Consider the following 15,172-nt stretch of genomic DNA (forward strand, 5'->3'; position numbering starts at 1 on the left):
TCTAATTCAGAGTTATACAGAGTGCTTGCTCTTCTGAACCAAGCCAGCAGCCTGAGAATATTCTGAACTGTAAATCTAAGGCTAAGCCAAGAAGCTTTTAGCTAAAGAATCAGAGTTTGCTTCCATACGAATTGAATTCTAGCTCTTTTATTTTAATGGACTTTCAAATAAAAAATAAAATTACAGGGGTGCTTGGGTGTCTCAGTCAGTTGAGCATCTGACTTTGGCTCAGGTCATGATCTCACAGTTTGTGGGTTCGAGCCTCGCATTGGGCTCTGTGCTGACAGCTCAGAACCTGGAGCCTGCTTTGGATTCTGTGTCTCCCTCTCCCTCTGCTCCTCCTCCACTCCCACTGTCTCTCTCTCCCTCTGTCAAAAATAAATAAACATTAAAAAAATTTTTTTAATGAAAATAAGATTACAAATATTTTTTTCCTCAATCTGTGGAAAACAACGTGAAAAATCATAGTGTGTGACAGATTATTCTTCCCTGCAAGTTGAATGACTATATTTGCTTTGTAATGCATGTAAGAGAAATGTGCTTGCCTACTTTGCTGAAGACAGGAATAGCTGCTTTCTGAAAAGAATCATCAACAACTTGGAACACATTGCCACGTTTTTTGAGGAATGCTATTTAAAAAAAAAAAAAAAAGTAAGGAGTCAAACCCAAAGAGTCAAACCTAAACCAAGTAACTTAGACCACAAAGTCCGAACTAGTTTTCCCCATTTCTCAGAATAACTGAAACCGGGTGTTCACCAAATCTCCAATGTCATTGTACCACGTAGATGCTGCCACAAATGCAGAGATTCCTCGTTTTTCAGGCCAAAAGAGGACAGCCTTTTCATCCGGTTACAAAGGTGAACAATGACTTTTCACAATTAACTACTGAAACAGACTAGACTAAGAGAAACCAACTTTGTGTAACCCCTCACAGATTCAAGTGCTATACGAGGGAAGATTTAAGTGTGTTGACAATAGCTTATTCAGTGCATGAGTTTCTATTAAACTACATAATAAAAATCTTAATTTATAAATAATTCAACTAACTCCAGTCACGAAGGTAAGTTATTCCAACCATCCAAGAACCCAAGAAACTTCTATAGAAAAAAAAAAAAATGACTGAAGGAAACTGGCATCTTGTATTACCCTGGAATCATGTTTTTTCTGAGGCTTTAGTGTCACCTAATTATCATAAAATAGGGCACCCAGTCACATGATTAAAGCCAGTAGATAGATCACGAGACCACTGACTAGTTGCACATACTTCTACGTGGTTAGGAAATCCATATTACTGATTTGTTGGCTACTGGCTTCTGACATTTATAAGAACTCTGGCAAATTTACCCACAATGACTTAAAAAAAATAATTTTAAACCTTTCTTCAAGTTTCCACATTAAAAATGATCTCATGTGTGTAGGAATGGAGAAAAAAAAATGTGGAAAAGTCACTCCCATCGGGCTGGTGTTGAGTGGACACAACATGTTTACAAAATGTTTTGAGATGGTGGGACAAGCAGTTCTAATGACAGCATACGACACAGTTATCATGAGTCATGTGCTGCCCTAGAATTTTCAGTCTATCAGAGTGGCCCATATGTTGCTTTTTATCATTTCAATTTCATATCAGAATCAAAACTGAAAAAAAGAAAACTCTGAGACCCAAGTAAGTCATCTGTGGCCAGAGTAGGGCCTCTCACAAGAAAAAAGAAAGAAAGAAAGAAAGAAAGAAAGAAAGAAAGAAAGAAAGAGAAAGAAAGAAAGGAAGGAAGAAAATAGAAAAACAAAACAAAAAAACCCCACAGAGATTAACACATTTTTCAGAAAGAGGCTTTGGTTTCACAGCATTATTGCAGCAGTTTAATTCATGCACTGGAGCAGCTCAAGTAGGTAGACATTTATAGTTACATTTTTAAAGAGTTTATGTGCTCTCAGTGATTTTACCACTCTAAGAGAAATGAGAAACACCATTGTACTTACTAAGCGGTAGCACTTAACGTATTTTCAGAAGCTGCATTTTCGTGACTAAAGCAGCACTTGTAGATAATCAGGTAACGTCTTAGTTGCCGTGCCATGACTGAATGTTACAGCAATTGAGAACTCTGATATGGAGAAGGTATAGAGTCACTTAAAGAATAACATTCTCCTAAAAATGTGATAGCTTTCCTTCTAAGAAATGACACGTGAAGGCTAGCAGGCACGATTTCATTTATTCCACTTTGATTGCCTAAGTTTTCAGCTGGGCAGTATTCTATTTCGAGGCCATTCTGTTGCAAAACTGCTTTGTGGCTGTAAAGTAGCTGTGTCTGTTGTAAACCGGAGAAGACAGGAAAAAAAAAAAAAAGGAAGAAGAAGAAAAGATCAGGGTAAAGAGTCCTCCATATAATTTTTCACATGAAGATCTCATAGTCGGTAACCGATTTCTACTTATTTTTTAAAATTTTTAAAAATGTTTATCTTTCAGAGAGAGAGAGGGAGAGAGAGCGCGTGCATGAATGGGGGAGAGGCAGTGACACAAGGAGATACAGACTCTGAAGCAGGCTCCAGGCTCTGAGCTGTCAGCACAGAGCCCAACGTGGGGCTTGAACCCACGAACTGTGAGTTCATGACCTGAGCCGGAGTTGGATGCTTAACTGTCTGAGCTACCCAGGTGCCTGGGTAACTGATTTTTAAAACCAAAATTTCTAAGTTCTCTCAGCTTGTACCCTAAATGAGCTCTGGTTTTATTAAAGATTATGGTGATTCCTGCAGAGATGCTAAAGTTTAGGACAAAAATGAATTAAGGACAACTGATTGTCTGAATAAATGACCACCATCTTTATAAAGTGAGAATTATGAAGACCAGTGCAATAGCAACAGTCGTTCATCATTTATTGAGTACCCATAAGGTATGTAGTTTTTTGTGGTTCCTTTTGAGGTTTCAGCGTTTGAAATGGGGTTCAGGAAGAAAAATGGGAGACCAAAAATTGATCATTTCAAATAACTGTCTGGTGTTGAGGTTATTTTTGGCTGATGGGAAAAAAGGGGAATATGTGGAATTTCTTTTGTAAATGCCTATTTGTGTGGGTCTACATAGACATCTGAATGTTTTTTATAATGGTGATAGTTAATGATCATTCTATCAGATCAATACAGAGGTTGTATTAAGAACTGGGACAACAGAGGTGCTTAGGTGGCTCAGTTGGTTAAGCACTGACTTCTGCTCAGGTCATGATCTTCATGGTTTGTGAGTTTTAGCCCTGCATAGGGCTCTGTGCTGACAGCTCAGAGACTGCAGCCTGCTTCAGATTCTGTGTCTCCCTCTCCCTCTCTCTCTGCTCCTTCCCCACTCATGCTCTGCCTCTCTGTCTCTCTGTCTCTCTCTCAAAAATAAAATAAAAACATTAAAAAATTGAAAAGAACTGCGACACCACACTTTCACAAAATGAATGATAGGTAATGTGATGAAAGATCCGAGAAATCCTTCAAACAATTGTAGCCTTGATCATGAAATACTCAAAAGTAGAGAATGGTTCAGATGTAGTTGGGGTTGTATTTGCAGCGGAAGGGAGGTAGTGAATTGAAAATAAAAGGTCAGGGCTTTCCCCCCAGTATCTCCAAATCTGGGCTAGGATCTGTGATCTTAATAGCTTCTCAATTGTGAACGAGACCAAACAAACAAAACTAACAAAAAAAACCCAGTTCTTCCATGAGCTGTTTCACGTCTGGCTTTTAACTCTAGCCTTTTCTCTACAAAAATTCCCTTTCCTGTTCCTTCTAAATTATGGATTCTTTTAAGGACCTTATAAATTTCTCAGAGGTATCTGTGCAGTTCTTGAAAGTATTAGCGTCATAACTTCCCATTCCAAGGACTTTAACCACGACACAAAGAAAAAAAAAATTGAGTGAGGTTTCTTAGGCCCTGGATATGAAGTTTTCTCTGGAACTAGAAGCTAATAATCATGGTCCAAAGGTCTTTTCACCAACAAAACATGCATCACACACATCTTTCCTGTTCTAGTTTCAGAAATTGACAGATCTCGTTTTATGACTGGCTTAACATCTGGAACAAAACCTTGTTTCATAGACAGTGCACTTACTTAAGCCATAAATCTTTTTCTGACAAATCAAAGCAGCAGTAGTGACAAGACCAAATTATTCTGGAAGATTTGGAAGATATTTTCTGACCCACTCTAGTTAGCAGCATTGATGTATTCAGTCTGGATGACATTCTTATTTATCCGACTCCGCTTCTGGTCCAGTTATTCAAATTCTTTCAGTGGGCATTAGCAATTCTTCCCCAAACTTTCATCTGCAACTATTTCTAATAGGCTCCACCCCCAAATGTACTTGTTTCGCCTTCCCCGTTGCTTTGGAAACCCTTATTTTTCATCATTTAGAGTCTATTTTGCATTATTATAGTTCCTTATAAATAGTTCACTGTGCTCTTATCTTTACATATGAAGATTTATTTTATGGTGATTGCTTTTATATGTAGGACTTACTAATATTCTAAAACTTTGCTTTTCCTTAAGTGTATGCCTTAGCAGAAGTATTAATAAAGCCTCTACATTAGGTCTTGTAGGTCATATTAAATCTATATAGGCAAAGTGTTTCACTTTGCACATGTTCTGTAGAAAAATGAAACCAAACCTAAGTAAGTAAAATAAAAGGTCAAGTAAACAATCTAGCAGAGACTTTCCCAAAGCCACAACCACTTCTTACCCTAATTTATAGTTTCATTACTGGCCACGCTTTTATTCTGGTTACTTTTTTTAGTTTCTTCCTTAGATCTATCCCTTACATATGCTTTTGGGCAATAACACTAACCTCTATTGAATTCCTCCTTCCGAAGCAACTTGGCCAGTGTCCCTTGAACTCTAGATAGCCCATATGATACAAAAGGCAATGTCCTAAAGACCCAGGAATGTAATAGTAATGATATTTCTATTGCCTTTTCTCTCCCCTATTCTTTTATCTATCACCATGAATACGAAGCTACTACTAAAGTAAACTATATGACCATACCTACATAGTCAACTAAATACCTCTGCTTGCTTTGCTTTAATATCCCTTTTTTTGGCACCATAGAGTACAACTGATTTAGAGTGGAGAAGCTGAGAGAATCTCTCCTCAATCATTTTCAGGGTAGGAAAGGTGATTTAGTAATAGTCCAATCTTTGACAAGTTTTCTTATTTAAAATGTTATGAAAGCTTACTTAACAGCATTAGTCATTAAAGAAATGCAAACTAAAAGTACAATAAGATACCATCATACCATTTTAAGTCGATTAGAATAGATTACAAAACAAAACAAAACAAAACAAAACAAACCCAAACAACCAAATAAACCAAAACCTCAAAATACCAAGTGGAGCAAATGGAACTCTCATACTGCATCACTGGTGGGAATGCAATATGGTACAGTCACAATGAGAAACAGTTCAGGAGTTTCTTGTAAACAAACTCTTATCGTAAGACCCATCAAGCCCCCTTCCTAGGTATTTACGTAAGGAAAATGAAGACATAGGTCTACATAAAAACGTGTACAAACATTTATAGAGGACTTATTTATAATCACCAAAAAACAGAAATATCCCAAATGTCCCTCAACTGGAGAATGGATAAACAGTCCAACAGTTGTTGGACTATACTCAGCAATGCAAAGAAACAGATTACTGATGTAGGCAACGTGCAACATGACAAATTTCAAATGCATTATGCTAAGTAAACAAACAAACAAACAAACAAACAAACGAAAGGAAGGGGGCGCCTGGGTGGCTCAGTCGGTTGAGCATCGGAGTCACGATTTCAGCTCAGGTCATGATCTCATCATTGTGGGATAGAGCCCTGGTTGGGCTCCTCACTGAGTGTGGAGCCTGCTTGGGATTCTCTCTCTCCCTCTGCCCCTCCCTCCTGCCAAACAAAACCAAAATGTCACATATTGTTTGATTCTATTTATTTGCCTTCATGGAAAAGGCATTATCATGGGAATAAAAATCCAATTAGTGGTCGCCAAGGGCTATGATGGAGAAACTGGCTGTAAAGGAACAGAAGGAACTTTAAGGGATGATGGAAATGTTCTGTAACTTTATTGTGGTGCTGGTTCACAGATGTATACATTTGCCCAAACTCAACAAACTGTACACTTTAGAAGAATGAATTTTACTATATGTACGTTTTACCTCAATAAATCTTAAAAAAAATTACACATTATGAAAATGATAAAAAATGATGAAGACTATCCTTGCCTGTTGCACCTAGGGATTTGTATTCCCTCATATTTAATTATTGCAAAAATCTTCAAAGAGAATGTCAGTAGAATTCAATGAACTTCTAGAAGATTCCACTATCATTCTCATTACATGGAACTTAGTAATAATAAAAATAGGAAAAGAAAAAAAATAATGTACAATAAATCAGCCAACAGTACATTTGGACCAAATTTCAGAGGAAGTGACCTTGTTAGCTGTCCTTTCACTATTTCCTGATAGTAAGATAAAGTTAAAAATGCTTTGTTTTTGCATGTAGATTTTCTGCAGTACAATTCATTAAATAGAATTTAATTTCAAAATATGTTGAATACATAGAATAGTGAAAAAAACCTGTGTCCATATAAATGTAATAAATGCCATACTTTTGCTATATTTGTTTAGATGTTTCTTAAAAAAAAGCAATACAATGCTACAGTTGAGGCCCCAATTTCATCCCCTCTCCCACACTTCTTCTCTAGAGGTAGCTATTATCCTGAAGATATCCTTGTATTTCAGAGATTTATCCATGTTGATAGAGGTTAGGAGATTTCACTAACTTTAATTATTGTATAGTGTTACACTGCATGGTTATAGACATTTAGTTTTTGTCCAGTCATCATTACTGCAAACAATACCCCAGTGAACATCCTCATAGCATCTCCTGGGGCATATGTGCAAAAGTTTCTCCAGGTGCAGGGCTTATCAAGCATCTATGGCCAGTATGTGTATGCTGAGAAATAATTTTACATCCTATCCTGTACATACATATATGCATAGTATATCCTCACAGGTCGAGTTGCCTAGAAGTAGAAGGTCGATGACAGAAATCTGTGTGCAGAACACTTATTGGGGGGTGTCCCAGGATCAGCACCTGTGGCAGAGTGAAGGAAGCAAGAATGTGCAGAGAACATTTTGGGCTTTAATGAAGTGGCAACAGCCTCGGCTGATCCCATGTGGGCTGCAGTGATGCTTCAGAATACTTTCGAACTGGGGCAAGGGAATTGGACCTTTATACAACTGCATTGACCAGTTACTGGATACCGCTGCACCCAGGAAGAGGGCGTGACCTTGGGCAAGGAGCTCTCTTCCTGGAAAGAGTCCTGGAGAGGGACTCAGCTACAGCTGTTGACTGCCAATCCTCCCAGTGGCTGCATGAACTAATGAACTAATGCTTCAGTCCAGAGAGGGAGAATCTAGGTGGCACACAAAAATTCACAAAACCATCCTTACCCTAATATTTTCTGGTCTATTTCTTTTGTAAAAAAGGTTTATTGTAACCCTTAAATTGATTTCACAATCCACTAATGGATCATAAATCACAGCTTGAAAACAATAACAACAAAAAACTGCTTTAGAGTATATATCCAGAAATGATATTGCTGGATTGTAGGGCATATGCATTTTCAATTTTACTAGATATTGCCAAACTACTTTCCAAAAGGGTTGAGCCATTTAAGTTCCCAGCAATACAGCACGAGAGTTCGTTTTCCTACAGCCTCAAGAGCCCTTGGTGTTGTCAGATTTTTAAATGTTTGCCCATCTGATAGACATATTACTGGGATAATATAGTAGAGAATCTGAAACCCATCCTTTGATGAAAGGGAAAACACTCCCAATATTGTAGTACACCAAGACTTACTTCCTGCTAGTTTATCAACCACAAAAAGGCACATGCGTTTGCCTGATAATTGGGTAACGTTCAATTTTTAGTCCTGCAAAATAGAAATCTAGTCTTGCAAAATCAATCTTTTAGTCTCATATTTTTTTTCAATAGCACCTGGAAAAAAGCACAGCCTATAACTTCACAAAATAAAATACCTGTAGGTTGAAGGAGGAAATTCTATGCCATGGCACATGGCATAGAAGATTTCACTTTCAGGTCGCCTGGGTGGTTCAGTTGGTTAAGCAACTAACTGACTTTGGCTCAGGTCGTGATCTCACGGTTCTTAGTACAAGCCCCGCATCAGGCTCTCTGCTGTCAGTACAGAACCCGCTTCAAACCCTCTGTCTCTATGTCCCCCACCTCCCTGCCTGCTTGCTCTTTCTCTCTCTCAAAAATAAATAAACATTAAAAAAAAAAAAGATTTCACTTTTTTTTGAATCTCCTAGGCAGTGTGGTTTGGTAGACGTTTATTGGCTCAGGAATTGTGAGGCCTGGGCTCTGGTCCAGGCCAGCTATGTAATTTGGTAGGTTGACTCCACCTTCCTGATCAACAGTTTCTTCATCTCTAAAATAAGGATTTTCCTATGTATTCACCGGGATTTTGAAATACTGAGTTCTCATAACTGATTGATATTATGCAACAGAGAAATCTAAGAACTGGAAATCTGGATTGTATTCCTATCTCTTTTCCCACAACTGGATGTATAGGACTTTAGACAAGTCACAACTTGGCAAACGGTCACTTTGGGGAAAATGAAACGGTTACTAGATGATCTCTAAGGTTCCTTCATGCTCAAAGCTCCTATGTTCTGGGTCAGAGAAACATGAAGTCAATTTATGAAAGCTGACATCCTCATAAAGCCATCATGATGTGGGTCAGATGATACATTTTAAATCCATTTCTAATTGCCTGTCCCACCCCAGTTGCACTATAACCCAATCCATTTAGCCCTACCCTTATCCAATTGCTCTAGTTACCTGAACTCCACCCTTGAGATTTTCCTTGGCAACCAACAACCCATTTTTATTACCTTTAGTATTTCAATTATTTCTTCTAACCTTGTGGCAAACAGAGCCTAATGGTGTGTGATCACTGGGAGAATATGAAACGGAAGAATATTTTTCTTGTCTCTTTATAACTCCGTAATTCCCTATCCCCTTTTAGCACAGAGTTTGTTAAAAATGAGCTGTATCATCATATACTCTCTTCACCTGAATCAAGGATTCTATGGCTCTCCTTTCTTCACTGTGCCATCCACTGCCTTCCAGGCTGCACTGCACAGGCCAGAAGAGGTTTGCCAGCCCCGCCCTATTGTGCCATCTCTAAAAGCCTTTCTTCCATTTCAATTCCACTACATTCAAATAAAAGCTTCATACCAACTTCTTTCAGTTCCCCTTTCAGTGTAATTTAAAACTCTGTAAGTTACTATTACAACACCTAAATTCTATTAAATCAATTAGGTGATATTTATTATATTTAAAGTGCTATTAAAATAATTACAAGCAAATATGAACATGAAAACATGCAGAGTTATAAGCAGAGAATATAGAAGAAGGATATCCATTTCTAGGAGAGAGTAAAGTGATGCTGACTTTAGAGAGCCTAAAATAGCCTCAGGAGCAGTTTGGAGATCTTTTTTGTTTTTAATTTAAGTCTTTATTATTAAAAGCCTATTTTTTTCTCCAAATTCCAAGTAAGGTAATTGTTAGGGTTTTCGCTTCTGGATTAACTTTGCCCTTCATATAAGTACTGTGGTTTGATATAACTAATCAACCCATCTCTCTTTCTGTGCACAGTTGTAGGGGAGCCCAAGTCTTATGGACTGCGGAGGCTTAAATTCTCTCAATTAAGAACCACATGTCCTGAATCTGAAAGTGTTCCCACTGAGAGACTGTCTCCACCATACTGAAGAGAGGCATGGGAGAACAACGCATAGGCCCTAATGCCTTGCTCCTCTAAGATAACATCAAGATTGGACAGTGACGAGCTTTTCCACCAAGAATAGAAAGAAAAGGGAGGAGGAAGCTAGCAACCTCAAACTGTGTCTGGAACTGACCATATTTCTTCTTTAGAAAGATTAGCCTGGCAACAAAGGGAAGGCAGGGTTGTAGAGGGAAAGACAGGAGATAGGGAATCCAATGAGTTGATTCCCACAAAATTTCAGGTAAAACAGCAACAAACAAACACATAAACAACAACAACAACAAAACCAGAGATACAGTTTGAACTAGGTCCGTGGGAATGGAGATTGAGAGGAGGAACAACAGAACAATACAATTAATGTTAAAAAGTGGTATCAGTTGGTTTTGATGATTAAATGTTAGAGAATGAGGGTGAGGAAGAGGAGTTGATTCTTCACAGGCTTTGACTTTCGTGATTGGTGCATGGTGGGTACCATTCAAGAAATTAAAGAAGGTAGGAGAAACAGGTTTGGAGTAAAGATAATGAGTTTCCCTTCAAAAACATGGAGTTTCAGGTGTGCTTGGGACTGAGCTGTCTAGAGGCAACTGAATATATATTCCTGAAGCACAGAAGAGAGGATGGACGAAAGATGTGTCTGTCTCCTAGTCTGATGAATAACAGGGAAAACAGAAGTACTTTATGTTTAAGTGTATTTTTTTCAATTGCAGGGGTTTCCCCTCACTAATAAAAAGGGCACCCCTATTGTCTCCCCTTGCAGGATGCATGTCTGGGCCAATCAAGAAAAAGAAAAGACTTACACTGTCTGATTTGTTCAGCTTCGTGTTTCCCAAATATCCTAGCTGTGACAACAGTGCTGAGTCTGTGCGAAAAGCTGACTCATATTTCCTACAAGTCAGCACAGATATCCATCCTTCCAAATTATTTGAACCTTTGGCCACTCCCAAAGAGAGTCAAAGTGTTGGAACAATTTATGAGCATCCCTTTCATTTGTTGAGAACAATTCTAGCACATGTTATTTTTTTCAGCATGGGGGTGGGGGAAGCTTTTCCCCCACGCCCCAAACAGGGACACCCTTACCTTTCATAGAAAGTCTAGATTCTCTCAGGATTGGCTCAAATGTTATCTATTTGTCATTTTTCATTCCCACAATCAGAATGAATCACTCTACTCTCCCAGTCTGCACAGCAATAATCCCACCATCTAGTGCAGGACTTCTCAGAATGTGATTTTTATTAAAGTGACATGCCTGGGAATATACCTTGGGCCTCAGAGGTACAAGGTGCTTATGTATCTTTCTTTGTTTTCCTTCTGTGCCCAGCATAGCATTCTGTATATAAAATCTGACTGATGTGATTTGTTAAAAGTTATAAAAATACTGCCTTACCATTTAAAGAAAGTTCAGGAGGCATAATTGGCTGTGGACATTGACAGTTAAAAAAACACACTACATACGAATACCTTTCTTTTGCAGATCGTTTGAAAACTAAAAACAAATCAGAAGGACTTGTTGAAAGAGGTGAAAGCATTCACTTGATAAGGATGTTGAGAGGTGATAATTTTCAAATTTGAAAAAAGTGCTGAGTCAAAGATGTGATTCCTCAGTTGGCCACCAAGAGGCTAGAGACAGCAGTGGCCCAGCCTATTACAGCCCTCCTGTCCCTGGACACTGCTCTCAAGTATCACGTTTAGAATTTGTCATTGACAGCATGACATTCCTCGCTATTCTTGTGAGTTGTTCAGATAATTTGTCGTTCAAAAGTATTTCATCAGATTTGTGTTTTTAAGACATTAAGATAATTTGACCACAGTGCTAATAAATTTCAGTTGGTGGATTAAATACACTAGAATGTCATTCTAACACTGTTGCACGATGAATAGAATTTGGCAACATGTGTTCTGCTTTGGGAAACATCCAAAGAGTTTCTAAAGGACCATAAATCCCTGGTGGAAGGCTTTTGCACCCATAAGGAGGCCCTGTGGCATAGATATCAAGACCGCTTTATAGAAGGCTCCACGTTTTCATTTAAAGACGTGGGAAACTTCTGGTAGAACAATTAAAGGTGAATATGTTTAACAGGTGGAGAGGATTAGGTTGTTCAGCAGCTTGAGCTGCCAGTGCTTTCAACTGTCACTGTTTTCAAAGTTTTCCTTCATGCATCGTTCAAACCACAGTATTTATTTAAAAAGAACTTTAAGAAATAACCAGATACGGTTCCAGGTGTAAAAAATGACATGGTTTCAGAAAAGGCACGAGGCTCAAACGTCTAAGCCACATTTTTCTATGTGGCTCATGTCTGCATTGCTAGACTCCCTTGCCCAAATCACATTTAGGGTTTACGTTTGTTTAACTGTGACTATAGTGACATGCGTGGGATGTTGAGACAACTCAAGATACGACTGTTAAGGGCTCTGAAGTATTTAAAGGCACTTCCTGAGCATACAAATACTGCTTATTGGTTTTCTGCTTTTTAAGATGTTCTTTCAGAAAGTGTGATTAAAAAAAACCCCACAACTTCAAACATTTTCAACTTTTGACACTTGTTAGAATCCCATTCTATAAAATGTGCTTGTATGTCCATAATATTTCAATTAGTAAATGTAGATAAAATATATATATGTATATATATATATATATATATATATAGCCAATAAAAAGAGTGCTTCCTGTTGCTGCCCAAAGAGGAATTGATTAAATAGGTTTCACAACAATTAAAACTGATAAAAGGCTAAATCTGCATCCAACAGGGAAAGAATGGGAGGTTTGCAATTGGACTTCCTTTTTTTTTTTTTTTTTTTTTTTACAGTTTTATTGAAATATAATTGACATACAGGGGACTACACTTATTTATTTATTTACTTCTGAGAGAGAGTAAGCACATGCAAGCACAGGGGAAGGGGCAGGAGAGGGAGAGAGAATCTTAAGCAGACTCCATTTTCAGCATGGAGCCTGACAGGGAGGGTTGGGTGGGCTCATCCCACAACCCTAGGATCATGACCTGAGCCGAAATCAAGAGTTGGACGCTTAACTGACTGAGCTACCCAGGCACCCCTATACATATTTAAAGTGTGCAACTTGGTAAGTATGACATAGGTATACTCCTGTGAAACCATCCTCATAGTGGACATAGATGGACATATCCATCATCCCCCAAAATTCCCTTTATACCATAAATGGTACTTTTATGGCCCATACCATATATGGCCCTTCATACCATAATCTCTCCTTTGCAATCACTGACTGGCCTATGTTGGGGATAAAAACACTGTGGGTACATGGGCAGCAGGAGGAAGGGTCCAGCCTGGAAAAGATATTTAGGTTTTGGTTAAATGGAGTTAAAATGCTGCATGTAGAATGTGCTTAAAAAATAAAGTTATTGACTTACAGTATTTTCAGGTCAAAAATAATCTTGATCTTTGGATCTTCATACTTTATCAAATGTTTGATTATTTGAAATGTGGCAAAGACTTGCTGCCTTCTTTCTTGCCCTTTTATAAACCATTCCTCACAGAAGAGTGATTTTTAAAATTAAATTTACCCAGAGCTGGAATCACTTCTATTTTAATGAAAATTAATGGCATCAATTAGACATGCATTTAGAGAAGTTGTACATAAAAGGAAGGGCACGTTGTCTGGGCCATTTTGGAGCGAACATTTACAAGGCCATAGAACATATTTTATGGTCAGAGAACACAACTTTTCAATGCTAAAAATTAATTAATCAGTACTTCTTTTTATTATTATGTGTTAGCCATCTGAGCTAAAAACTTACACTAATCCTTATTTCTTGGGTGGTGGTTTCTAAATTTACATGGAATGGTCCATTGAACCCTTCCATGGGAACAAACCATCCTATTGATCACCAGGGCCATTTTCCATTTTGGGGGGAGAACTCACCAGATACCTTTAAAAAAACATACATATTTTAAAAGGTAGAATAGGAATTATTGTTTACTGGGTAGAGTTTCAGTTTGGGATGATGAAAAAGTTCTGGAGATGGATGGTGGTCATGGGTGCACAGCAGTGTGAATGTACTTCATGCCAATGAACTGTACACTTAGAAATAGTTAACGCAGTCGGTTAAGCGTCCGACTTCAGCCAGGTCACGATCTCGCGGTCCATGAGTTCGAGCCCCGCGTCAGGCTCTGGGCTGATGGCTCGGAGCCTGGAGCCTGTTTCCGATTCTGTGTCTCCCTCTCTCTCTGCCCCTCCCCCGTTCATGCTCTGTCTCTCTCTGTCCCAAAAATAAATTTAAAAAATTAAAAAAAAAAAAAAAGAAATAGTTAAAATAGTTAATTTTATGTTATGTATAGTTTGCCCAAATAAAAAGACAATAATTCATGTCTTGATAGCAAATTTCGTTAGAAAGTGCACTAAGTACTTAAAAATACATTTGGAACTACAATATCAAGAAACCACACACTTATGGGGTATCTGGCTGGCTCGGTCAGTGGAGCATAAGACTTCTGATCTCAAGGTTGTAAGTTTGAGCCCCATCTTGGGGGTAGGGATTATTTACAAATAAAATGTTAAGAAAAAAAGGAACTACACACTTATAACAGTACATATTCTTTTCCTTAGTAGCACACTGTACAAAAACAGTTAAGAATGACTGCTATGGATTATTACTTGCAATAAAAACAAACACCACTAAACACACTTCTCAAATAGCACTGATTAGGCAACTTTAAGTGACATTAACGTGACATACAAAACACTTAGAAACAACTTACGTTATTTAACAATTTTCAGTGAAACTAGTATTTTTCTGTATAGAGGCTTATGTGATGCTCACACATTTTTAATAAGGAAACTGAAGATCAGAACATATAATTTGTCCAACTTAGTGTTGAACAGGTTCAACCTCAGGTTCTTTTTGTTTTGTTTTACTTGAAACCCAGTTCTTTGGCCATATGTCACCTGAAATATAGACATGCCTAAAATATAGACATGGATGTCATACCATAAACATCACTGTTTCTGATTTCCTTGTTCTAATGGTTTTCAGTTGCAATTACAATAAAATCTGATATCATTTCTGTATTTTCCTAGGAACTGGGGGAATGGGCCCTCAATCACCTCTCCAGGCTCATTCCAGGCTCCTCTCTATACTTTGGATTCCCCAGCACCAAAGACACCACTCATTTCTAATACCTTATTACCACAGATCCTTTGTACATTCATTCCCTCTGTCTCAAACAGTTTTCCAGGACATTTCTCACATTACTGACTCCTCATCCCTCAGATGAGCCTTTCCTGACCACTCTGTTGATGTTGTTTTTTTAATCTATCCTACTATTTGCTCTCCCAGATTTCTGTTCATAACCTTTATACATGTTTTCCCCCAAAATGTGTGA

This window comes from Panthera tigris, chromosome B3 (genome assembly GCF_018350195.1).
Source record: "Panthera tigris isolate Pti1 chromosome B3, P.tigris_Pti1_mat1.1, whole genome shotgun sequence".
NCBI classification, from domain to species: domain Eukaryota; kingdom Metazoa; phylum Chordata; class Mammalia; order Carnivora; family Felidae; genus Panthera; species Panthera tigris.